We start from the raw sequence: 25153 nt of genomic DNA on the forward strand, positions 1-25153 counted from the left end.
TATGCTGCCCAGAGCAATCTATACTTTCAATGCCATCCTGATCAAAATACCAATGGCATTTTTCAAAGTGCTTGAACAAACAATCCTAAAATTTTTATGGAACCAGAAAAGACCCCAAATAGTCAAGGAAATGTTGAAAAACAAAGCTGGAGGCATTATGTTGCCTGATTTCAAGCTATATTACAAAGCTGTGATGACCAAGACAGCCTGGTATTGGCACAAAAACAGACACATAGACCAATGGAACAGACCATAGAGCCCAGAAATGGACCCTCAACTCTGTAGTCAACTAATCTTTGACAAACGGGGAAAAATTATCCAATGGAAAAAAGACAGTCTTTTCAATAAGTGGTACTGGGAGAATAGGACAGTTACATAGAGAAGAATGAAACTGGACCATCCCATTACACCATACACATATTAAACTCTAAATGGATGAAAGGCCTCAATGTGAGACAGGAATCCATCAAAATCCTAGAGGAGAACATAGGCAGTAAATTCTTTGACATGGGTCACAACAACTTCTTTCAAGACACGTTTTCAAAGGTAAGTGAAACTTTTGGGCAAAAATGAACTTTTGGGACTTTATCAAGATAAAAAGCTTCTATACAGCAAAGGAAACAGTCAACAAAACAAAGGGGCAACCCACAGAATGGGAGAAGATATTTGCAATTGACATTGCAGATAAAGGGCTGGTATCCAAGATCTATAAGGAACTTCTCAAACTCCACACCCAAAAAACAAATAATGAAGTCAGAAAATGGGTAGAAGATATGACCAGACACTTCTCCAAAGAAGACATACATATATACAATGGAATATTACTCAGCCACCAGAATGGAGGAATACCCACCATTTGCATCAACATGGATGGAACTGGAGAGGATTATGCTGACTGACATAAGTCATGCAGAGAAAGACAATCATCATATGGTTTCACTCATGTGTGGAACATAAGCAATAGCACAGAGGACCATAAGGGAAGGGAGGGAATTCTGAAGGGGGAGAAATCAGAGAGGGAGATGAATCATGAGAGACTATGGACCCTGAGAAACAGATTGGGGGTTTCAGAGGGGAGAGGGCTTGGCAGAGGGAGTAACAGTTTGATGGGTATTAAGGAGGGCAGGTGTTGTGATGAGCTCTGGGTGCTATATGAAGCTAATGAATCACTGAACTCTACACCAAAAACTAATGATGTACTATACAGTGGCTAACTGAACATAATAAAAAAAAGCAAAATACAAAAAAAAAGTGAACTTTAATCTTGCAAGTACTGAATGCCATCTCATAGAAGTTTAAATACTTTATAGAATTTATTTCATCAAAGTATACAAATGTTGCTGACAGTGTCCTATGGTAGACAATAATTATTCTTTTCCTCATTTTTCTAAATACTTTTTTGCTTATTATAAAAATAAATATATTTTATTGATAAATTAAAAAAAGAAGACATACATATGGCTAACAGACACATGAAAAAATGTTGCACATCATTAGCCATCAGGGAAATTCAAATCAAAACCACAGTGAGATATCATCTTATACCAGTTACAATGGCAAAAATTAACAAGGCAGGAAACAACAAATTTTGGAGAGGATGCGGAGAAAGGGGAACCCTCTTAACTGTTGCTGGGAATTCAAGTTGGTACAGCCATTCTGGACAACAGTATGGATGTTCCTGGAGAAGTTAAAATAGAGCTACCCTATGATCCAGCAATTGCACTACTAGGTATTTACCCCAAAGATACAGATGTAGTGAAAAGAAGGGGCACTTGCACCCCAATGTTCATAGCAGCAATGTCCACAATAGTCAAACTGTGGAAGGAGTTGAGATGCCCTTCAACAGACAAATGGATAAAGAAGTTGTGGTCCATATACACAATGGAATATTACTCAGCCACCAGAAAGGATGAATACCCACCATTTGCATCCACATGGATGGAACTGGAGGGGATTATGCTAAGTGAAATAAGTCAATTGAGAAAGTGAAATAAGTCAATTGAGAAAGACAATTATCATATGGTTTCACGTATATGTGGAGCATAAGGAATAACATGGAGGACATTCGGAAAAGGAAGGGAAAAATGAAGGGGAGAAATCATCGGGGGAGACATACCATGAGAGACTATGGATTATGGGAAAAAAAAACTGAGGGTTTTGGGGGGGGGTTTATCCAGGTGATGGGTATTAAGGAGAGGACATATTGCAATGAGCACTGGGTGTTAAAAACAAACAATGAATCATGGAACACTACATCAAAAACTAATTAAGTACTGTATGGTGACTAGCATAACATAAAAAAAAAAAAAAAAAAAAAGAACATCTGAGAAACTTTCATAGCCCAGAAAGCCCAAGGAAATATGATGACTAAATGTAATGTGATATTCTGGTTGGGATCCTTAAATAGGATAAATATTATGATATTATGATATTATGAAAAACAATTATGAAATTTGATTACTTTGAGTTTATTTAATAATAACATATCAATACTGGTTATTATTATTTTTTAATTATATACTATAGAAATTGAAGGAGATATTAACAGAGGGACCTGGGCATGGAGGGTACAAGAACTCTCTATAATGTCTTTCAAAATTTCATGTAAATTTAAAGTTATTTCAAAATAAAGTTTATTTAAATTACTAAGATTACTAAGATAGCATAAATTAGAGATAAGCAATCAACTTATATTAATTGCATTGAGACAAACATTTTTATAATTTATCTAGGTATGAATAAAGCATTTAGTATAGTGGAAGTATACAGTTTGTCTACCCCTGATTATTTCCTATGGAAAACTGCCATCTCCCATTTCATTTAATTCTGGTGAGGCTGCTCATCATTGTCTCTGGCCCTCCTTAATAATAATTATGTAATATACTCTTGGCTAACTGGGGTAATTTATTCATTTGCATGTAGTGATTGCAAATTAATAATTTTTTTCAAACTAATAACTGTTGTTGAACCTATCAATGATGTAAGGTTTCAGGGCAAATGACTAATCTAAAATCTTTAGAAAGAGAGACACTAGTAGGCATTTGCTTATTTAAGCATTGCTTACTTGAGATAAACATCATGAAACATTATATAATCCATTAAGTCTATTGAGGCAAAAGTGTGTACCAAATTGCTAAATGCTGAATGTGGGTAGCATGAAAATGTGAAGCCTCTGAGAGCCACAGAGATAAGGGTTTCTCATCCTCTTGTGGGTTTCTTATCCAGGAATTTCACTGGCTCTCAAAGGGAGGATAGGGAGAATCCTGAGAGCGCATCTCCAGTGGCACAACATGTGGGAGGGCAATAGTCTCCACTGCCAAAACCCTACCCAGACGCATACGGCTGTGCTCCCTGTGAAATACATACTTTATTATACAGGAAGAGTGCAGCAAATACTGTTGCATTAGGGAACTGTTGGAAACCTACTGCAGCTGTGAGAGGGGAACTGGAAAATAAAGAAAACTCTACTTTCAGGGGAGAGTAGGAATACTTGTTAGGCTCAGCATTATGTCTGGAGCGGGTATAGAAACACTTGCAAAGTTCACACCTGAAGAACTAGATTCACAAATTCTGCCTAAGACTTGATTTTAGTCAAAATATCAGGTAACACCCACCCTCCCCTGTTGCAACCACTAATACACTAACAAGCATTGGATAAAAACAATAGTGTAATCCAGGTGGAGAAACGGTACAAGACAGACTATCTCTGGGCAGATGAAAAGGAAAGACCCAAATTCAAGTCACAAGACTCAAAGTCAAGTAGGAAGAAAACTTCAAACCTGGATCAACTTCCTATCAAATAAGCCAAAACCCTCACACTAAAGGCCTAGGAGGATGAACAGCATACTCACGCATACAAAACATTTACCTCAGTGTCTACTATTCTATACAACAAGTCCAACAATAAACCAAGCATAGCAGTCTGAAGAGACAAAGCAGTCATTAGAAAGAGAACCAGAGATAAAACAGGTGTTTAAAATAATCATTTAATATGTTAAGGCTTTAATGGAGAAAGCAGACAACACGCAAGACCAATAGGCGATTTCAACGGATCAATGGAAACTATTAAGAAGGAATCTAATGGAAATGCAGGAAAACAAAACAACACAACATAGGGGAGATGAAGCATGCCTTTGATGGTTATATCAATAGACTTATCACAGCCAAAGGAAAAAACCAGTGAGCTTGACAACAGTTGAACAGAAATTATCCAATCTGAAACACAAAGAAAAAAATAAGTTAAAAAATCAGAACAGAGAAACCAAGACTATGGGGCAATAACACACTATCTACTATTTGCCATATTGCTAACTCCATTTTCAAGCCAACAAAAACACATGAAATCCTTCTAGTGCTTTACTCTAAATTCCGCTTTTAGAACTAGCTAGAGAAAACTCTCATTTTTTAAAGGATTCACACGACTAAGCAAGGCCCATCCAGATAATTTCCATATCTTAAATTCAACTGTGCCGTGTAAATAATATAACCTAATCATGGGGCAAAGTACATCAAATTCATGGGGTGGAAAAATATATAGAGGGTAGAAAACTTTGGAAGCCATCTTAGAATTCTCCCTATACAGCTGAAAAAGCCCTGGCCAGGCTTGCCAAGGAAAAAAGATAAAGCACAAATAATCAATATCATAAATGAAAGAGGAGGCAACATTATTTTATGATTAAAAATTAAGTGAAAAATGCTATATCAATAATTCTGCAGCATAGGTTAAATTAACGTATTCCTGAAAGACATCAACTACCAAAACTCATTAAAAAAAACCAGATAATCCTTATAAACCCATATCTATTAAAGAAGTTAAATTTTAATTAAAGATTTTCTAAATACACAACTCTAATCGCAGATAGCTTCTCTATCAAATTTTATCAAGCATCTACAGTACCAAGTACACAAACTTTTCCATAATATAAACCAAAAAGGAGCACTTCCCAACTCATTCTATGAGGCCTGCCTTACCAGTAGCAAAAATAGACATAGATATTACAAGAAAAGTTAGTAAAACTAATGAAGGCAAATATCCCTTATTAATGTAGACACAAAAAACATCAACGAAACAAGAACAAAATTGAATCTAGCAATATATATATATATAAATATATATATTGTGATATGTAAGATATGTAAGATTAATACCAGGAATGAAAGGCTGGTTCACATAAAAAAATCAGTCAATGTAATTCAGCATAAACAGGAAATATTATTTGGTCATTTAGGAAATGTAGAAAAACAATTTGATGAAAGGGAACATCCATTTATGAGAAAAATCTCAGAAAACTCAAAGTAGAAAGGAACTGCATTAATCTACAAAGAGCATTTACAAGAAAACAAAAACAAAAACACTATAGCTAACATCATTCCCTCCCATTGAATATGGGCTAGAATTAGTGACTAACTTCTAATTAGTGGAAAATTGAAAAGGATAAAATTGTAACTTCACAGTGGAGAAATCTGGCAGACAGTATCTTAACAAAGAGATAAAGACTAATACCTCCTGTAATAAGTAATGTTGATATCACATAATCCCTGATGTTATGTGATGAAAAGTGTCTAATATGAGAAAACATCACAAAAGCCTAAGCTGAGGATATTCCACAAAATATTTCACCAGTAGTAACCAAAAGTGCCAAAGTCAATTTGCTTTGTGAAAAATTTGCTTTCATAAAGCAAATTGTCACAGATTAGAAGAGACTAAGGAGACATAAAAACTAAATGCAATGTGGTATATTGGATTGGATCCTAGAACAAGAAAAGGACATTAATGGAAAAATTGATAAAGTGTCAACAATGGCTGTAGCTGAGCTAATAGTTTTGTGCCTATGTAAACTTCTTAGTTTTGCCAACTTTGCCAAGGCTATATAAGATGTTAACAGTAAGGGAAAGTGAGCAAAAGGTACAAAGAAGCTTCTGTATTGTCGTTTATAATTCTTTTGTAAATTTAAAACTTTTTCAAAGAGAAATAAAAAGCAATCCTGTCAACTTATAAGACTATACCAGCAAAAATATCTTTCAAGAATAAAGAAAAATAAACAACTTTTCCAGACATATAAAAGTTGAAAGAATTCATCACCAGCAGATCCACAAGAAATGTTAAAGGAAATCATTCACATGGAGAAAAAAAAATAACAAATGGAAACATGGATCTCCACAGGGATAACTAGCCCTCTAAATGACAATCACATAGATAAAAAGCAAAGGCCAGAAGTACCATTTTGTATGATTCCACTTATATAGCTAGCATTCCCGAAATGGCAGGATGGAAATGGAGAGCATATTAATGGTTGCCAAGGATTAAGGAGGGAGTGAAGGAGGAAAGGAAATGAGCATGGCTGTAAAAAGGCAACACGAGAGATCCTTTTGGTGATGGAAATGTTTCATATCTTGACTGTATTATCAATCTGTGATACACTTTATAACTTGGTGAAGACTACATATATATGTATTATATATATTACATATATATATTACTTATATATATTTCTTATATCTTAATCAATAATTATCTTAAAATAAAAAAGGGTAATTAAAAACACCTTATCGATCAAATAATAAATCAAAATGTGAAAGTATTTTTAGCTAAATGAAAATTATATTGAATGTAAATGTTGAATGAAAATGAACTTAGTAAAAACCATCAATGAGTCTGATTCAGACTTTGCCAAAGTTGATTAGTTTAATTTACCTAAGCTATCTGATTTTTATTAAATCTAAGTCATAAGCTCTCCTTACTTTGAGCTTGGACTCTGTTGTTGGTGACTGTATCACCAGATCTGTGGTAGTCCCTTGGTCAGGTCCTTGTAAGTCAACTCCTGAGAATGTTTCAGCATGAGAATGCAAGACTCAGGGGTAATAAAACAAGTGTCATCTTCTAAAGTTGGCATTTTCTCAGTATGCTAAGACACTCTATTCTCTTACTTGTAGGCAACTCCATTATAGAAAATCAGAGATAGAACTAAAATTAAAACTCCTAGTTTACTCATCTTCAGGTGTTCAAAGGTGCTTTAACACTACCAATCAAGAAAACTTGGGTACAGTCTCAGGTGCCTGAAGAAGTCAGAGGAGGAGGGTTCACATGGGATGTTTCATAAGCATATTTGACTTCGTATAAAGTCTGTTCAGTTCTTGTTTTAAAGCTTTGGGATTTTTCACAGATGATGGAATTCCTTCAAATTCAGTGTCAGGGATGAACTGTCAGTTAGGAAGCCTGATTTAAATAGATTGTAGAAGAATGAGCTGCTTTTGGGATAGAACTCATTACATCTGTGATGAGGGTTTAAAATGGTTTTGAGGTGACTGATTTTGTGACTCTAAAAGAAGCCTCAAGGACTGGCCTCATGATCAGTCTGTAACTGTCTGCAGGGAATATTTTGGGAAGATTTGTAGGGCTTGCTTTGGAGAGGAGAATCTCTCTTCCTGGCACATCGTTGTAGTTGAAGTCTGCCTTCTCTAGGGACAAACATGATCATCTGCTTCCACTACCGCAGGCAACATTTAGAAACAGGTGTTGGTTCTTATTTTGATGTGACAGTTACTCAAGGCTAAATCTATGGTCATCTTTTATGTTTTCATTCTCCCTTATTATAAGGTTACGGAGTTAAACTTTTTAGAGCAAACACAGATGATGCCTGCAAATTACCAAAAATAATAGACACTTGGTTATATTATTAATATAGTTATTCAGTCTGTGGCACTGAACTATGTAGATTTTGTACTACACCACTTTAACTTTATATAATAAGTGAATGTATCCTAAAATAAAAATAAATGAGATCAGAGAGTAGGCTGGGCAGATTTTCCAGATTTCATATTGACAGATGGAACTGAACACAGAATATGCCTCCAGAAAAGGCAGATTTTAGGGAGCAGGAATTTAAGGAATGTCTTTATTTAACAAGAAATGTTTATGTCATGTCTGTGCTGGTCTTGGGTCTCTGACTACAGATCTATCCCTTGTCTCTCCTTTGCCCCATTTCGTACTTCACAGAAACTGTGGCTATTTCCCTAGATCCTAGGTTAGTAGCTAAATGGTTACCAGTGGGAAAGGTAGCTGGCAGAGTGGAGAATGGGAGAAACCAAGTTATTTTCCCTTCTCCCTGGCTGTCTTGCTATGTCTCGGGGGCATGTAGCCCACTAGGTTCTATGAGGCTGCTCTTAACTGGGCTTCCATGAGGCTATTATGAACACTCCCTCCTTTGTTCCACTAACATGGGGGAATAGGGTCTTCCATCCTTACTGATCTCTGGGTTGTCTTATATCCTCTGGTTGCCTTCTCTGCCTTTCAATCACTTGTCTAACCAATTCCCTGCATTCAACTTCTTGAGCTGTTTTCCTGGTCACTCTCTGACCAGCTCCAGTCAGCTGGTATGTAAGGTCTGCTCCCCATACAGAGAGACGTATGCTTTCTTCTCCAAGGTCATCTGTCTTTGGTACTTCCTCCAGACACCAGGTCTTCTTTCAGTGGCACTGTGCTCCTTCTAACAGTCTGGCTTCCCAGAGCCACCTTTTCTACCATGTCAAATGTACCCCTTTGTTTGGTGAGTACCTGCTTATTCATTCAGGTCTCAGTTTGAAGATCACCTTCCTGACCACTGGGGTGAGGTCAGTCTCCCCAGTTAGTGTCTTACACAGAATTTTGCCCATGTATTCTCCTTAACTTATCACAGTTGTGATTTCATTCTTCTTGGTGACACTATTGATTAATGTCCATCTTCCCTACTGACTACGAACTCCTTTGCAGGGTGCCTGGGTGGCTCAGTCAATCAAGTGTCTGACTTCATCTCAGATCATGACCTCGGGGTCCTGGAATGGAGCCCCACATCAAGCTCTGAGCTCAGTGGGGAGTCTGCTTGTCCTTGTGCTCCTTCCCCTACTCCCCCTACTTGTGCTTTTTCTCTCTCTCTCAAATACATGGATAAAATGTTTAAATTTTTTTTATTTTATTTATTTTTTAAAAAAGATTTATTTATTTATTTGACAGAGAGAGAGAGAGAGAGAGCAAAAGAGGGAACACAAGCAGGGGCAGTGGGAGAGGGAGAAGCAGGCCTCCCACTGAGCAAGGACCCCAAGGCGGGGCTGGATCCCAGGACCCTGGGATCATGACCTGAGCCGAAGGCAGGCACCTAAAGACTGAGCCACCCAGGTGCCCCTAAAAAACATTTAAAAAAAAAGCTGGGCCTTTGCTTCATTCAGTCACAATTGCATTTCCAATGCCTAACAAGAGGCATTACTCAGAGGAGATGATTACTAATCCTGTCAGCCAATAAATGAATGAAAATCCAATTGCCACTTTAGACTGCAGTCAAATGGATGAATAAGTTAAGCAAGATATTGCCCTCATAGGAACAGCTGTGGACTTCGGTCCTCCTCTGCTTTCCTCACTCTTTTCATAATATTCTCAGCCCTACCAACGGTCTGATGTGCTTTATAGACTCAAATGCAATAGTTTTGTTCTCTGTGCCTATCCGAATTGCTGGCATATTTACTCATCCATCATCAGAACTCTTTATTTTGTAAAGCAGCAGAGGAGCCTATTTAAGAGCACAGCCATAGCAGCTGTATTACCTGGACTTTGACTAGGTGGCTCATCTCTTTGTGAACCCATTTTCCTCACCTGTGAACTAGTAATAATAACGGTATCTATTTTTGATGTTTGTTGGGAAGATTAAATAAGTTAATAAATGTAAAGCCCTCAGAACAGGGCCTAGCAGAAGGAAGCTGCCAGCACATGTCAACTGTGTTTTTAAACTATGCTGATGTTGTAGACACTATATGACACCTTTGAGGACCAAGTAAAATTCATAATTTGTATCTAATTACCTCAAAAAGGATTACAAGCTCAATTGCTGCTAATGTTCACTGCTTATCAAATATCCTCAGAAGCCTTACTGCTTCTTACATGGAAATAAACATTTCCATTAAAACAAAGCTTTATATCAAACAGGAGTCGGTTTTTGAAAACAAATGTAAGACTAATTCTTAAATTGGAGTTGAACATTTTTTTAACATGACTGTGCCTCTCACCAATGACTGGGTTGTTTATTGTCAGTAATGTGTCTCTAGATTTAGTGCTATTGTTTCAATAATGGAAGATTTGAATGGAAAAGTGAGTATTAGGAAGTCAGTCTCCCCCGTGGACTATATCTTATCTCCTGAGACTCCTTCTGGGGAATGTTTTATCTGAGATCAATTAGTGCTTAGAATGCAACCCTTCTCAAATCTATTTCCAATATTTTTAGAGTTAGTCTTACATCTTTGTATCAAATTAACTCTTAAAAATTCCAAGAATTATCATAATGTGCAATTATTAATATGAAAAAAAAGTGTATCTTAAGTCATATTGAGGTTAGTTATCTTGAGATGATGAAAGCATGGTGCTTAGTACCACTACAACTGACCAAGTTTGTTTGATAATAATTTCCTAATGGGCAGATATCTTTTTTCTAAACTAGAATCAAAGGCTAGAATAATCCCAACTATAATTCCAAAAGGTGATACTTCTCAGTAGTAGACAAGCCATGTGGATGGAGTAGTGTAAATTCATAGTGATTACCATGAATGCTGTAAAGCTGCTATCTTTCTGATATGGTATACGCCTCAGATTACTCCAAAACAATATTCATGGCCAGAAGACAGAACGATGTCTATGAAGTTCTCAGGGAAAGAAACTAACTAAGCTGAGACACAATTAAAGAATAAATGCAAAGGCAAACATTCTTAAACATAGAATTCAGGGGATAGAGCAGTCATGGGTCTTTCATGAAAAAAAAAATAACTTAAAAATAAAACCCACCCCATTAAGTATTGGCTCAAATTAATAAATCAGGGAAAAGGTCAAAATTTCTTCCTGAGTCTTTTGGGCCTTAAATGTTTTCAGCTTGAAATAATCTGCATGCCAAACCAGCATATCTTGGGACCACTCCTTCTGAACCCCTCTACTGCATATAAATGAAATCAGTGGGAAAGCAGTAGTTCCCTTTCCCTTCCAAATAAGTGTTAGGTGCCCCCCTAATGTTTTCATGGCCCCGGGACAAGATCACAAATAGAGACCTTTATTGTATACATCTGGAGGTTTAGAAAGTATAAACCAATTTAATAAAGTAATAAAATATGTTTTATCCTTTTTAGCCTACTAACTTGATAAATATTCCATATTATGACCTAGTAGTCTAGGTTCAAATATGAAATTCCTAGATCCTCAGAATTCCATCCTGGAACATGGCACTGAGAGGAAAGTAAGCTTCTGGTTGTGGGCCCCAAGCCTTCAGCTTCCTCCTTTCTCTTCCCATCTCAAGCTCCTTCCTACAGCACAGTGAATGTGGACAAGCCATCTTGCAAATGCAAGCTTCCTGCACATCCCATAAACAGTGCTAACTTGGCCATCCCTCGGGAAAAGGTAAGCAATGCAGCAAAATGTTAACAACTGATGCATCTAGGTGAAGAGCATACAGATGTTCATTGAATTGTTCTTGCCATTTTTCTAATGGTTTAAAATTTTTCAAAATGAAAATGTAGGGAAAAATGAAGATTCTGCTATTAAAAAAGTAAATTTCTAAGCTAATGTTCCCCCTCTTCAAAAGAATTTAAATAGAGGACCTATTCCAGGAAGGGAGCTATCACCATAGACAGCTACACTATAATTTGAAGTAGGGGTGGTAGAAAGAAAAGAATTTAGCAAAGTCTGTTTGTTAAAATTCCTCTCTATATCTCATTACTTCTGCATAGCCCAGCAAACATTTGTTTACCAAACATTTATTCTTCATTTTTCTGTGAATTGCCTTTCTTCCCTTTGGATTCCAAGACCTTACCCCCTTCTCCTTAGTGCAAGATAGCATATAACTCATTTTGTCTGACTGCCTTCAAAATCTCATGTGTATGTGATTTCCCTGTACATATGTTATTAAATTTTATTTTCTCCTGTTTAAAGAAAAAAAAAAAGAACTCAGGACAAAGGGATATTACATAAGAAAATTTGGTAATCATTGAATTCACCTTAATATAGAAAGAATTTTTAAAACTTTAGAAAATATCATTCCAGAAGATAATTTGAAATTTATGGAATCCAATAGTGAAAATTCCTAATGCAAGCAATATGTAGCCATGCAGGATATTAATGAGAAGAGAATTTAGAAAGATAATGTCTCTGAGAAAGAGAAAAGAGTCTCTGGCATCTGGGAGCTGGCCTGATACTACGGGCCAGGGCTCCCTTGGGGTTGCTAGGAGTTGACCTGACACTCACAGATAGGCATGCGGTAGCATCCAAAACCAGAGCCAAGTCTTACACCCTCAAATCTTCCCCCAGACACATGAATGCTATAATAATTCCTTTATGTCCCTCTTACTGAAATGCCCCATGGTTCCCACACGTCATGTTCTCCCTCACTCAATGAGTAATAACTCCAGCTTGTTCAACCGTAGGTGTGTTCCTGATGATCTCTGGCTGAAGGGTACTGACACCACTTCAGTATCTTGGTGCTGAGACTATTGAGTCTATCTAACATTAATGAAAAAAAAATTATTTGAAGTTTTAATTTCTCTGCTCTTTAATTTCCTATTATTCAATTAGAATCAAGAGAAATTATATACATTCTTTAACTTAGAAAATAACATCAAATATAAAATTGTTATGAAACATATCTACATTTTTCATTTATTTATTATGATTTTTTAACGTCATGCACATGCAATTCCCAACAATGTCCCTGAAAAATGTTTTTGTTGATCTAAATTCTAAATAATTGCTGTTGCTGCTGGTTTTTGTTTTTGTTTTTCCTCATAATAAGTGTACTCTTTAATCCCCATCACCTATTTTACCCATACCCCACCAACCTCACCTCTGGTAACCATCAGTTTGATCCCTAAGTTAAAAGTTTATTTCTTGGTTTGCCTCTCTCTCTCTCTTTCCTTGCTTGTTTTGTTTCTTAAATTCCACATATGAATGACATTATATGGTATTTATCTTTCTATGACTCATTTTACTTAGCATTATACTCTAGATCCATTCATGTTATTGCAAATGTCAAGATTTCATTCCTTTTTAAGGTTGAGTAGTGTTCCATTGTGTGTGTGGGTGTATATATATGTATATGTATACACCCACACACACCACCTCTTCTTTATCCATTCGTTTATCAGTGGACACTTGGGCTCTTTCCATTGTTGGCTATTGTAAATTATGCTGCAGTAAACATAGTGGGTCATGTATCTCTTTGAGTTAGTGTTTTGTGTGTGTGTGTTTTTGTTTTTTGTTTTTTCGGTAATTACCCAGTAGTGTGATTACTGGATAGTAGGGTAGTTCTATTTTTAACTTTCAGAGGAACCTTTGAAGATACTGTTTTCCACAGTGGCTGCACAAGTTTGCCTTCCCACCAACAGTGAGAGATAGCTCTTTTTTCTCCATATCCTCGCCAACCCCTGTTTTTTTGTGTTTTGATTTTAGCCATTTCCACAGGTGGGAGGTGATATCTCATTGTAGTTTTGATTTGTATTTCTCTGATGATGAGTGATGTTGAGCATCTTTCCATGTGGCTGTTGGCCATCTGTATGTCTTCTTTGGAGAAATGTCTTCTGCCCTATTTTTTAATTGGATTGTCTGGTTTTTGGTGTTGAATTGTATAAGTTCTTGATACATTTTGGATACTAACCCTTTATCAGATATGTCATTTGCAAATATCTTCTCCCATTTGTAGGTTGTCTTTTAGTTTTGTTGATTGTTTCCTTTGTTGTACAGGAGTTGGGTTTTGTTTTGTTTTGTTTGTTTTTGTTTTTCGATATAGTCCCAATGATTTACTTTTGTTTTTATCTCCCTTGTCTCGGGAGACATATCTAGAAAGAAGTTGCTATAGCTCATGTCAGAAAATTTACTGCCTGCACTCTCTTCAAGATTTTTATAATTTCAGATCTCATATTTAGGTCTTTAATTCATTTTGAGTATATTTTTGCATATGCTGAAAGAAAGTGATCCAGTTTCATTCTTTTGCATGTAGCTGAACAGTTTTCCCAACACTATATGTTGGAGACTTTTTCCTATTTTATGTTCATTCCTCCTTTATCACAGACTCATTGACCAAATAATCTTTTCTGGGTTTTCTGTTCTATTCCACTGATCTATGTGTCTATTTTTATACCAGTACCATACTGTTTTAATTACTATTGCTTTGTAATAGAACTTGAAATCTGGAATTGCAATACCTCCAGTTTTGTTTTTCTTTTTCAAGATTGCTTTGACTACTCAAGGTCTTTGTGGTTCCATATAAATTTTAGGATTATTCTAGTTCTGTGAAAAATGCTATTGGTATTTCGTTAGGGATTTCATTAAATGTGTAGATTGCCTTGTGTAGTAGAGATATTTTAACAATATTTGTTCTTCCAATTCATAAACATGTAATGTCTTTCCATTTCTTTGCATAGTCTTGAATTTTTTAAATCAGGGTTTTATAATTTTTAAAGTACAAGTCTTCCACCTCTTTGGTTAAGTTTATTCCTAGGAATTTTATTGTTTTTGGTACAATTGTAAATGGGATTGTTTTCTTAATTTCTCTTTCTGCTTCTTCATTATTAGTGTATAGAAATGCAATAGATTTCTGCACATTGATTTTGTATACTGCGACTTTACTGACTTCATTTATCAGTTCTAGTAGTTTTTTGATGGAGTCTTTCGGATTTTCAGTATATAGTATCATGTCATCTGCAAATAATGAGACTTTCACTTCTTTCATACCAATTTGTCTTTTATTTCTTTGTGTTGTCTAATTGCTGTGTCTAGAACTTTCTACTAGTACTATGTTGAATCAAAGTGGTGAGATTGGACATCCTTGTCTTGTTTCTGACCTTAGGGGAAAAGCTCTCAGTTTTTTCCCACTGGGTATGATGTTAGCTGTGGGTTTTTCATTTTAGGGCCTTTATTATTTTGAGGTATGTTCTCTCTAGACCTAGTTTGCAGAGGGTTTTTTATATGAATGTATGTTGTACTTTGTCAAATATTTTTCTCCATCAATTGAAATGATATATAGCTTTTATCCTTTCTCTTATTAATGTGGTGTATCACAACGATGGTTTTGCAGATATTCAACCACCACTGCATCCTGAAAATAAATCCCACTTGATTCTGGTGAATGATTTTTTTTTTTTAGTGTATTGTTGGTTTAGGTTCACTAATATTTTGTTGAGGATTTTTGCATCTATGTTTATCAGAGATATTGGCTTGTAGTTCTCTTTTTTGGTGGTGTCTTTATGTAGTTTTGGTATCAGGGTAATACTAGCCTCATAGAATGAATTTGGTGGATTTCCTCCCTCTTCTATTTTTTGTAATAGTTTGAGAAGAATAGGTACTAACTCTTCTTTAAATAAATGTTTGTTAGAATTCACCTATGAAGTTGTCTTTTTCTGGACTTTTGTTTGTTGGCAGTTTTTCGATTACTGATTCAATTTCATTCCCGGTAATTGGTCTGTTCAAATTTTCTTTCTTCCTGCTTTATTTTGGAAGATTGTATGTTTCTAAGAATTCATCTATTTCTTCTGAGTTGTCCAAAAACATATCTACATTTCTGTTTGCATATCAGTCTACTATTCTGTGTGGGCTCATTGCATGCTGTTGTGGAAGACATCTACCTAATTTTAGCTGTGGGCTTTACTAGGAGATACTTAAAAAACAAACAAACAAACAAACTCTCATCTTTGTAGTTTTCTCCACTTTTGAGGTATTTATTTTTTAAAATATGACAACAAATCTATTGCCTGCAACATAGTATGTTTAATGTTAAAAAAAAAAAACCCTCTGGAAACATATTTACCAAGATATTAATGATTGGTGGAGGAGGGAGATTTAGTCCTCCTTTAAGTAGTTTCCTGTGATTTTTGAGTTTTTAAGAATAACAATATTTTAGGGCAACCTGGGTGGTGCTCAGTCTGGCTTCCAACTCTTGGTTTTGGCACAAGTCCTGATCTTGGGGTTATGAGATTGAGCCCCGGATTGGGCTCCACCCTCAGTGCAGAGTTTGCTTGAAATTCTTTCCCTTCTCTCCCTCTGCCCCTCCCCCTGCTCAGACATTCTATTTCTTTCTAAAATAAATAAATAAATAAATAAATAAATAAATAAATAAAATCTTTAAAAAAAGAGTAACAATATTTTAAAATGTGGAATATACACACATAATTTAAGAAGAATGGAAAATATTTCCCAGAATTGACAACAGATCTATCTACTCCAGACTTAACTTGTCCACTAACTAGCCCAAATGCTGAGTTGGTGCAGAGACTCACCTTAGGCCATCGGCTTAAACATTTTATGATGTTCTAAGAGCCAGCAGCACTAACTTCTCACCATCTTTTAGATCTCTTTGATGTGAGACTTAAACCAAGACCAAAGCATGTGTTTTTTTACTCCTTTATGACTTCATTACAGAAGAAATAAAAAGCTCTTGGAATGCACCCTATCCTTTTACTTAAGACATATTTAGGGAGCTGTGATGAATTCTTAGCCAAGTCTGCACTTCAAGTCCTCATTAATTCTGGGGGCTTGCTAGCTCCCCCCCCCCCTTCAAGAGACTTTGTTCTAAGTTCACCATAGTTAGTCCTGACAAATGGGCAAGTCATGACACTGCAATTCTGGGTAAACTCCAAACCTCTAGAGCTTTATATATTGATAAAGCAAAACCTTTTGGTGTAAAGGATCAAGGAATTATCCTGACATGGTTTAATAGCAAGGCTTTGATAAACAAATTACACATCATATGAGATATTACCAAAAAAATGTAAAGAAGGAAATAATGGTAGCATTGGTATATAGGGGTAACAGAGAAGAAAATTTAGAGGTATTCAAACTGCCAATATTGCTCATGCATTTGAAATAAGAATACAGGGAGTAACAGAGTAACTTCTAAATGTCCTTATCATTATTACCTCAGTGTAAGCTTTTCCTCAGATGTGTGGCTTCTTGAATTACGTTCTTTACTTCCCTAGGAAGAGTAAGGAGGTTGACTACAGTTTGTATGTACTATGAGAAAAGTGACCCTAAGTCACTGATGACCATGAATTGGGGACATGGGCTGCAGGGAGGAGCAGATGTGTCACCCAGAGCAGAGTGGGGGTGGACTCATGTGCATTATCTATCTAAGCCAGCAGAGTCTTCCTGTCAGCAGAGCACAGGAAAGAGAATGCGAGAAGGGTACTGCCAAGGGTCAGGCAATTGGAAAACCACAGCAATCCTGCTGTAAATATATGGTATTCTGATAAATTGAATATTCCTTCTTCTTCTTCTTCTTCTTCTTCTTCTTCTTCTGAGCCAATCAAAAGGAGAAGGTGGAGTACAAAATCCAAAACTGCATGACTCTGACCACAGACCTGCTCTATGGCCACGGATACAGGCATAGGAATGATGCAAAGGCAATATGAAGAAATAGCAAGGAGGGATGATAGGGGAAGAGCTGGAAATGGACCCTTGCAAGTGTTCTGATTTTCTTGTCTCAGTGAGTGTCAAGAGCAGAGCGGAAAAGGGAGCAAGGTCCAAAGAACAGGGTTATTCCCAGGGAACATTGGGATCTGTAAGGATTACTTCTTATACTGAAATAGCCATTCAGTGACAACCATAAAGAGATAGAACCAGTAGGAAAAGTGTCATTAGACAAAGGAAATGTTCTCCAGCTTATGTAACCGATGGCCTACTGTGCTAATAACATATCACCATGGTGAAGGAAGGTTGTCTCTGGCAAGCCAACATTTAGTTACCTTGGGAAATAGGCCTGAGTTTCCCCAGATTATATGTTGATTAAAAAGAAAATGGAACTCAAACCAAAATCTTCAGCTGAGTAGACGAGTTACCCTCCGGATGAACATTAACAACTTAAGCTCCTGACCCTCTAAGGGATTCCTAATTAAGGAAGGAATTCCCTACCTAGGCAGCCAGCCTCCAAACAGGTTCCAGGCTATTAGCAGTTTAAACTTCTTAAAACTGACTCCTGCCAAAAGTATTCAGGGTTTTCGTAGAAAACAAAGTTGTGGTAAATCATGTCCTGCGTGGTCTATAAATATGCATATCAAAGAACTTAATAAATTAATTTGCTCTGTTCCTTTCACAAATTTCAGTTCAGACATTTGTATTCACACACCAAAATAAGTGTTATCTGTAAAGTACAGGTAGATAAAAGTGTCCTTATGAATTAAATTTTAAATCATGAAACTATAAAGAAAATACTAAATACAAGATACTACTAAAACTCAAAACACATTTTCTTTATTACTATATCACCTTAATGATATCATATTAATATTTCTAAGATGACAATTAAATGTTGGCAAAGTGAAATATTAATCTTTTTTACTTGTTTGGCCAACAAATGGTTCTTTTTTCTTCCACACATTCATATATCTACCAAGTACCTTCTTTTTGAGAGAATTATGTACTTTGCTAGATCCCTGAGATACCAATCGGTCAATCTACTGGGAAACACCCATAAAATTAGTGCTAGACAATGATTACTGACAATTTTTGAGCTCATTTAATCCTCACAAGATCCTTGTCTATGAGGCAGGCGCTGGTATTATCTTCCCCATTTTATAGACGAGAAAACTGAGTCTTAGAGAGGTAAGGTAACTGTCCAAGATGATACAACGTGTAAGTATCAGCCTGGAATTTAAACCCAGACAGGATGGTGCCAGAGTTCTTGTTCTCTACTATGTCTCATATTTTCTCTTTCATTACAATCTTTCTCTTTCATTACATAATACAATGCAATGTGATAAATGCTACCTTGGGGCAAGGTCAGGAGCTGTGGAAGTAAATGGCTGTCCTACTTAATCTAGTGCTTGAGAGATTTCTTAAAAACGGCTTCCTGGTTGAACAACATCAGTGCTTACAAATACAGGGATAAAGTAAATCAGGGTGGTGTGGAAGGGAATGTGGAGAAGTGTGGTGTGACATGCTTGCTAGGATGTAGACACGAATAAGTACTGTAGGTGGCTTTAGCACAAGGTTTGGAGAGTTGTTCAATTTTATGCTAAACAAGACTCCCCTAGCACTTTTTAGAATGATGTGCTCAGTAAGAACACTCGATAGCTGTCTTGAGGCTTGACACTGGTTTACATAAAAGGGCACACTTTTAAGACCTAGGTTTGCCCCCTGTTAACTAGCATTTTAAACATGGGCATATACTAGAGTATTCCTTGCCAGAGTTTTAAATTTCAACAATAATGCAATTCTTTTCACAGATAATTTTAAATTACCATCCTTCCTTATGTGAGTGTAAAATTTAAGATGTTTCTTCTGATCAAATGATTAGAAACAGGAATGTAACTCCATAATGAAAAAGATAAAGATATACAATATCAGCCACGGCAAGAAATATATCAATGAAGTTTAACCCGACGTAGGACTAGAGAAAATAAAATATTCTGAAAATCGAGAGTTAGCTGCAGGAAGTAATGTTAACTCTTTGTTTCAGTGATGTCATGGAAAAGACACTGGCCTCAGAGTAAGAGGCTCAGACATCAGCTGCAGCACATATTGGGTGTGTTGCTGTGGGCCATGCCCACAATCTTCCTGAGATTCAGTCCCTTATCTACTAATAAAGATACTGGCACAGGCTCTATCTTCCTCAAAGCACAAGAGGAGAAGCAAATGAAAACTGTAAAATGGTATATGTATAAATATCACTGTCACCATATACTAAGTGTTATAATTTGTTCAGGTCCCATGGAAAGATAATTTTGCTTTTAAGGAGTAATTAATTAAATCTGATTTTAAAAGACCAGACATAGTCAGATGTGATTTGTATCATAGAATTTCAATTTTCTTAGCGGGTGAGCAGTTCATTCAACCAAGCAGTGGTTTTTCCACATTTCCTCTCTGAATTAGAGGAGGAAGATGACTCACGGTGAGTTTGAAAGATTTTTCACTCAATCTTGTGAACAAAGACACCGTCTCTATTTTTAAAATTCTGACTCCAAAAACCAGACTGATTTATTACTCAGATTGCACTCAGACAAATATGGCAAAAAGCCAAGAAGAAACCACTTTTAGAGTTTCTTCTCCTGAGCTATTTTAAACATATATTCCTATTTGCATTCAAGATATAAATCTCACTCCAGTGCCATGTTAAAGCATGTCTCATTGAATAAAATGCTAACTGATTTAGTGGACTATTTACTAAATGAAGCAATCTCACAATTCTCCTTCACATGAAGTGCATTAAAGCAATAATAACAGATAATATTTATATGTAGGAATGGTAATTATGCACTTTACATATGCTAGTTAACTTAAATTCACAACAGCCATATAAAGGAGAAGGCAATTTCCTTCTCATTTATGAGAGATGTGCATGGATGGATCACAGAAGTTGCCCGAGGTCAGATAGCAGGTAAGAGGTGCTGCTGCACTCAAAGCTGCGCAGTCTGGCTCCACTGCTCCTACCCTCTGTGCTTTTTCTTTACCACGGGCACTGTTGGAGAAAATATTTTTTAAAAATTCTACTGGAGCATGACCTACCTATTGAATATATAAAATTTCATGTACAGAATAATTTTGGGGGAGTTTGGAGAATTAGCAGAAGCTGCTAAACCTAAAGCCTAAATAAACTTTAAAAATATCACATCAAATGGTGTGGCTTTTGCCATTGTCATAGAAAAGCAATTCTTTCCTATGGTTACTTTGAAGATAACAACTTCACTCTCTTAGGGGGCCTATTTGGGGCTTTGTGACAAAACAGGCACCAGGGGAAAAGCTACTAGTGCAGTTAAATTTGGGCCCCAGGCTTCTGACTTGATCTCCTCCTTTGATGCCTTTGTTAGGACTGCCTCCGCTAAAAAGCCACTTCTAAGCATGCTCTGAGCATGCTCTAAGCTTACCATAAGTATGCCACCACAGACTGTATTTCACATTTCTGGTCCCATTTCTAGATGCTTTGACACTCTGGATAAAAAATGCTGTGTGTCTTGTCCAAGTGATCTTAGATAACGGGACTCAGGTTCAGATGGACATTATGGGTAGTCTTGATACAGCAAAGAAATGGAATAGTACGCAAATATCTTAAAGGTTTAACCCAAAGAGAGAAGCAGTTTGCTATAAAAATCACAAAATCAATCTCTCTCTCTCCCCCTATGTTCCCTTAGCCTGAAAACATCATCACTTCCCTTTTATTTTTGTTGCCTCATTTTAAATTGTTTCTTTTTATTTATATTTAATAGAAGTAAAATTAACATATAGTGTTTTATTAGTCTCAGGTGTACACTATAATGATTCAACTCTATACGTTTCTCAAAGCTCATCAAGGTAAGTGTACTGTTAACCCCCTTTCTCTACCTCCCCTCTGGCAAACCACTAGCTTGTTTAAGACTCTGATTTTTGTTTGTCTCTTTTTTTCTTTGTTTGTTCATTTGTTTTGTTTCTTAAGCTGGGCATATGAATGAAAAAAAATAAATTCTCTGTTTCTTTTCACATTTTGAATTCCATTGTCTTTTGGCAGCCTTGATTTCTGGTTCAAAGTCAGACATCTGTGTTAATTTTGGTCCTTTGATGATAATGTGTTTTTTGTTGTTGTTGTTGTTGTTGTTTTTGTTTTTCTTTCCATGCTTAAAGACATATTTTCTGCCTTTGGTCTTTGGCAGTTCAGTGGTTTCCTTTGTATTATACATCCTTTGGAGTTCACAAGTGTTACTGAGTGTGTGAGTGAATGTCTTCATCTATCTGGTAAGTATAAGCCTTTACTTCTTCAGATAGTGCTTTCCAGTTTCTACGGCCTACATTTCTGGGATTCCAACTGCACTGTTTTTAATTTTTTTTTAACCAATTCACTTACATTATAACTTTATCATATCCCACATATTTATTGCACTCTTAACTTTTTAATTATTTATTCCTTTCTATTTTTTCCTTCAGTTATGATATTTTCTATTGATCTGTTTTATAGTTAACTGGTCATATTTGTCCTTTTATCTATTTTTTATCTAGTAATTTGTTTAGCTTTTATGTTTGTAATTAAAATCCTTGAATTTAAAAAATCCATTTGAATGTTTTCTATTTTATAAATTCCTGTTCTCTGGTGAAAGTATCAATATTTTCATTCATCATATTTTCTTTTCCTCTGTTCTCTTAACAATATTATTTATTTCCATACCAAAATATTTGCTGGCTAAGTCCAATATCTTAATTACCTTGCGGGTTTGTGTTTATCCTCTCTTATTTTTCCTTTGGGTTTTGTTCATGTGGCAACAGCATACACCTTGTGTAAAATTTGTATGAAACTATTTTTTTTGTTTTGTTTTTGTTTTTGTTTTTTTTAAAGATTTTACTTATTTATTCAACAGAGATAGAGACAGCCAGCGAGAGAGGGAACACAAGCAGGGGGAGTGGGAGAGAAAGAAGCAGGCTCATAGCAGAAGAGCCTGATGTGGGGCTCGATCCCATAACGCCGGGATCACGCCCTGAGCCAAAGGCAGACGCTTAACCGCTGTGCCACCCAGGCGCCCCTGTTTTGTTTTTGTTTTTTATCCTCCAAAGACAGTTCATCATTTTCTTTTTTTGGTCAATAAGTTTGGGACTAGTCACTCTAACACAATGAGGGGCTGGGGTAACTCAAGGCTCAGTTAGTTGTAGTAGGATAAGTTTTGTTTTTGTTTTAGTGTGTGTGTTGGTTTTTGTTTGCTTGTTTGTTTTTGTTTTTGTTTTGGTCTCTTTCACAATTCCTCTATGCTATAACCCTTCAGAGATTCTGAGTGTTTGGTGTGTTCACCATTGTCCCTATTCCTAGTGCATCTTCAATGATAATTCTTGTCTTCCCAACACTGATGGTTGTTAGATTATTCTGCTTCTCAGAGACTTTTTGCTTGCTTTAACTTCCTTCTCTTCACAGTATCGGAATTCAGAAAATGTTAGGAGAGTAGAGTTCATTTCCTCTTCATCCTTTCCACCTGGGATTCTGGCCCAAAGAGCCTTTAATTATTAAATCTTGTTGATGCTCTAACACAAAGAAATAGCTTTTCAGAGCACTCTCTCTCCTGAGTCTTTACCTATATTTTTTTAAAAAAGATTTTATTTATTTATTTGACAGAGATAGAAACAGCCAGCGAGAGAGGGAACACAAGCAGGGGGAGTGGGAGAGGAAGAAGCAGGCTCATAGCGGAAGAGCCTGATGCGGGGCTCGATCCCATAATGCCGGGATCACGCCCTGAGCCGAAGGCAGGCACTTAACCGCTGTGCCACCCAGGCGCCCCTTTTACCTATATTTTAAAATTCATTTTCTATTCCAGATGCACAGCAAATGTCCACAAAGATAAAGCCACAAAAGAATGTGGGTTACCTTTCTATATGGTGTCCACTTTTCCAGGATTTTGTACCCTCAAGTCATGGTTCAGCACCTACCTGATGTGTTTAAAGATATTATAATGTTATCCTATCAATTTATTTTTTAGTTTATCTCAGCTAAAGAGTTGGTGTACTGCAAGCCACTCAAAATAATTGGAAGCAGAACTTCATCATTATGATTCAGTTTCTTTTTGTTTCATTTCTAACAGTTTTAGATTTACAGAAGAATTGTGAAGATAATGGGTCCCCATGGTCCCTACACACAGTTTCCCCTATTATTAACAATTGCATTGGTATAGCCCATTTGTTACAGTTAGTGAGCCAATATTAATGCCTTATTAGTAACTAAAGCCCATACTTCATTCAGATTTTTGAAGTTTTTTCCTAATGTTTTTTTTTTTCTGTTCCAGAATCTTAATCTGGATTGACTTTAAGTGATTGTGACAGTTTTTTAGGCTTCCCTTGTCTGTCTGTAACTTTCTTGACAGTTTTGAGAAGTACTGGTAAAGTGTTTTGTAGGATATCCCTTGACTGTAATTTGCTGATGTTTTCCTCATTATTAGAGTGGGCCTCTATGATTTGGGGAGGAAATGACCAGAGGTAAAATACCATTTTCATCACATTAAGGGTACATGCCACAAACATTATATGACTGTTGATGCTGACCTTGATCCCCTGGCTGAGCTGGTGTTTGTCAGATCTGCTCTGTAAGATTATTTTTCCATATTGTACTCCTCTCCATACTGCACTCTTTAGAAGGAAGTCACTATGTGTAGTTCACACATGAGGAGTGGGAGTTAGTCTACATTTCCTTGAGGGCATAACATCTACATAAATTACTTGGAATTTTTATGCATGGGGTATTTGTCAAATTTCTCCTATTTATCTAATCATTTACTTACATCAGTAAGGACTCCAGATCATTGTCATGTATACTTATTTTACACTTGGTTATAGTTTAACACCATTTTATTTATTTTATTGCTCAAATTTTTCAGCTTCAACAATTGTGACAAATTTTAGTTGGTTCTTGTTTCCCTTTGACATACCTTGGCATTGTTTGTATGTTTTCTTTCTTCCTGGCACTACAAGATATTCTAATCTTATATACTTCCTGCCCCAGCCCTACAATCAATCATTCCTCCAAGGAGTTCTGTTTCCTTTTACTGGAGAACGGCATTAGAAACCAAGATTTGGGCTCACTGATACTAGGGTGTCATTGCTTATACAACCTCTCAGATGACAGAGGAAGAAAATGTATGTGTATATACTAACCTGTGCATATACACATATCTATAATTAGTTTACTCCTTTTAAATTAATACAATTTTTTTGAAAACTCACACCAAATATCTTGCCACTGACTTATTTCAAATAATTCATATATATATGTATATATATCCTTAAATTCCCTGCATGTTTTTTCAGTGAATATATTGATATTCATATTTTAAGTTAGAATAAATTGTTAGAATAACAACCTAGTGGAGGCATACCTTATGTTACTAGTCTTTGCTTTATTGCACTTCACAGATATTGGATTTTTTATAAATTGAAGGTCTGTGGCAATCCTGCATCCAGCAAGTGTACTGGCACCATTTTTCCAAAAGCATGTGCTCACTTTGTGCCTCTGTGTCACATTTTGCTAATTCTCCCATTATTTCAAACTCTTTCATTGTTACTTTTATTATGGTGATCTGTGATCAAGTGATCTTTGATGTGACTGTTCTAATTGTTTTGAGGTGCCTTGAAAGGTGTCCTTATAAGACTACAAATCTAATTGAAAAATATCATGTGTGTTCTGACTGCTTCACCAACTGTTTCCCCATCTCTCTCTCTCTCCTCAAG

The 25153-nt window shown here is 36.2% G+C and overlaps 1 protein-coding gene across 1 annotated transcript in view; it reads right to left on the minus strand.

Annotated features, from left to right (window-relative positions):
- GABRG3 (gamma-aminobutyric acid type A receptor subunit gamma3) overlaps positions 1-25153 on the minus strand; it is a 635102-nt gene that overhangs the window by 43089 nt on the left and 566860 nt on the right. The gene's annotated exons all lie outside the window — the stretch shown is intronic.

This window comes from Ursus arctos, unplaced genomic scaffold, assembly GCF_023065955.2.
Source record: "Ursus arctos isolate Adak ecotype North America unplaced genomic scaffold, UrsArc2.0 scaffold_28, whole genome shotgun sequence".
In the NCBI taxonomy this organism is placed as follows: Eukaryota; Metazoa; Chordata; class Mammalia; order Carnivora; family Ursidae; genus Ursus; species Ursus arctos.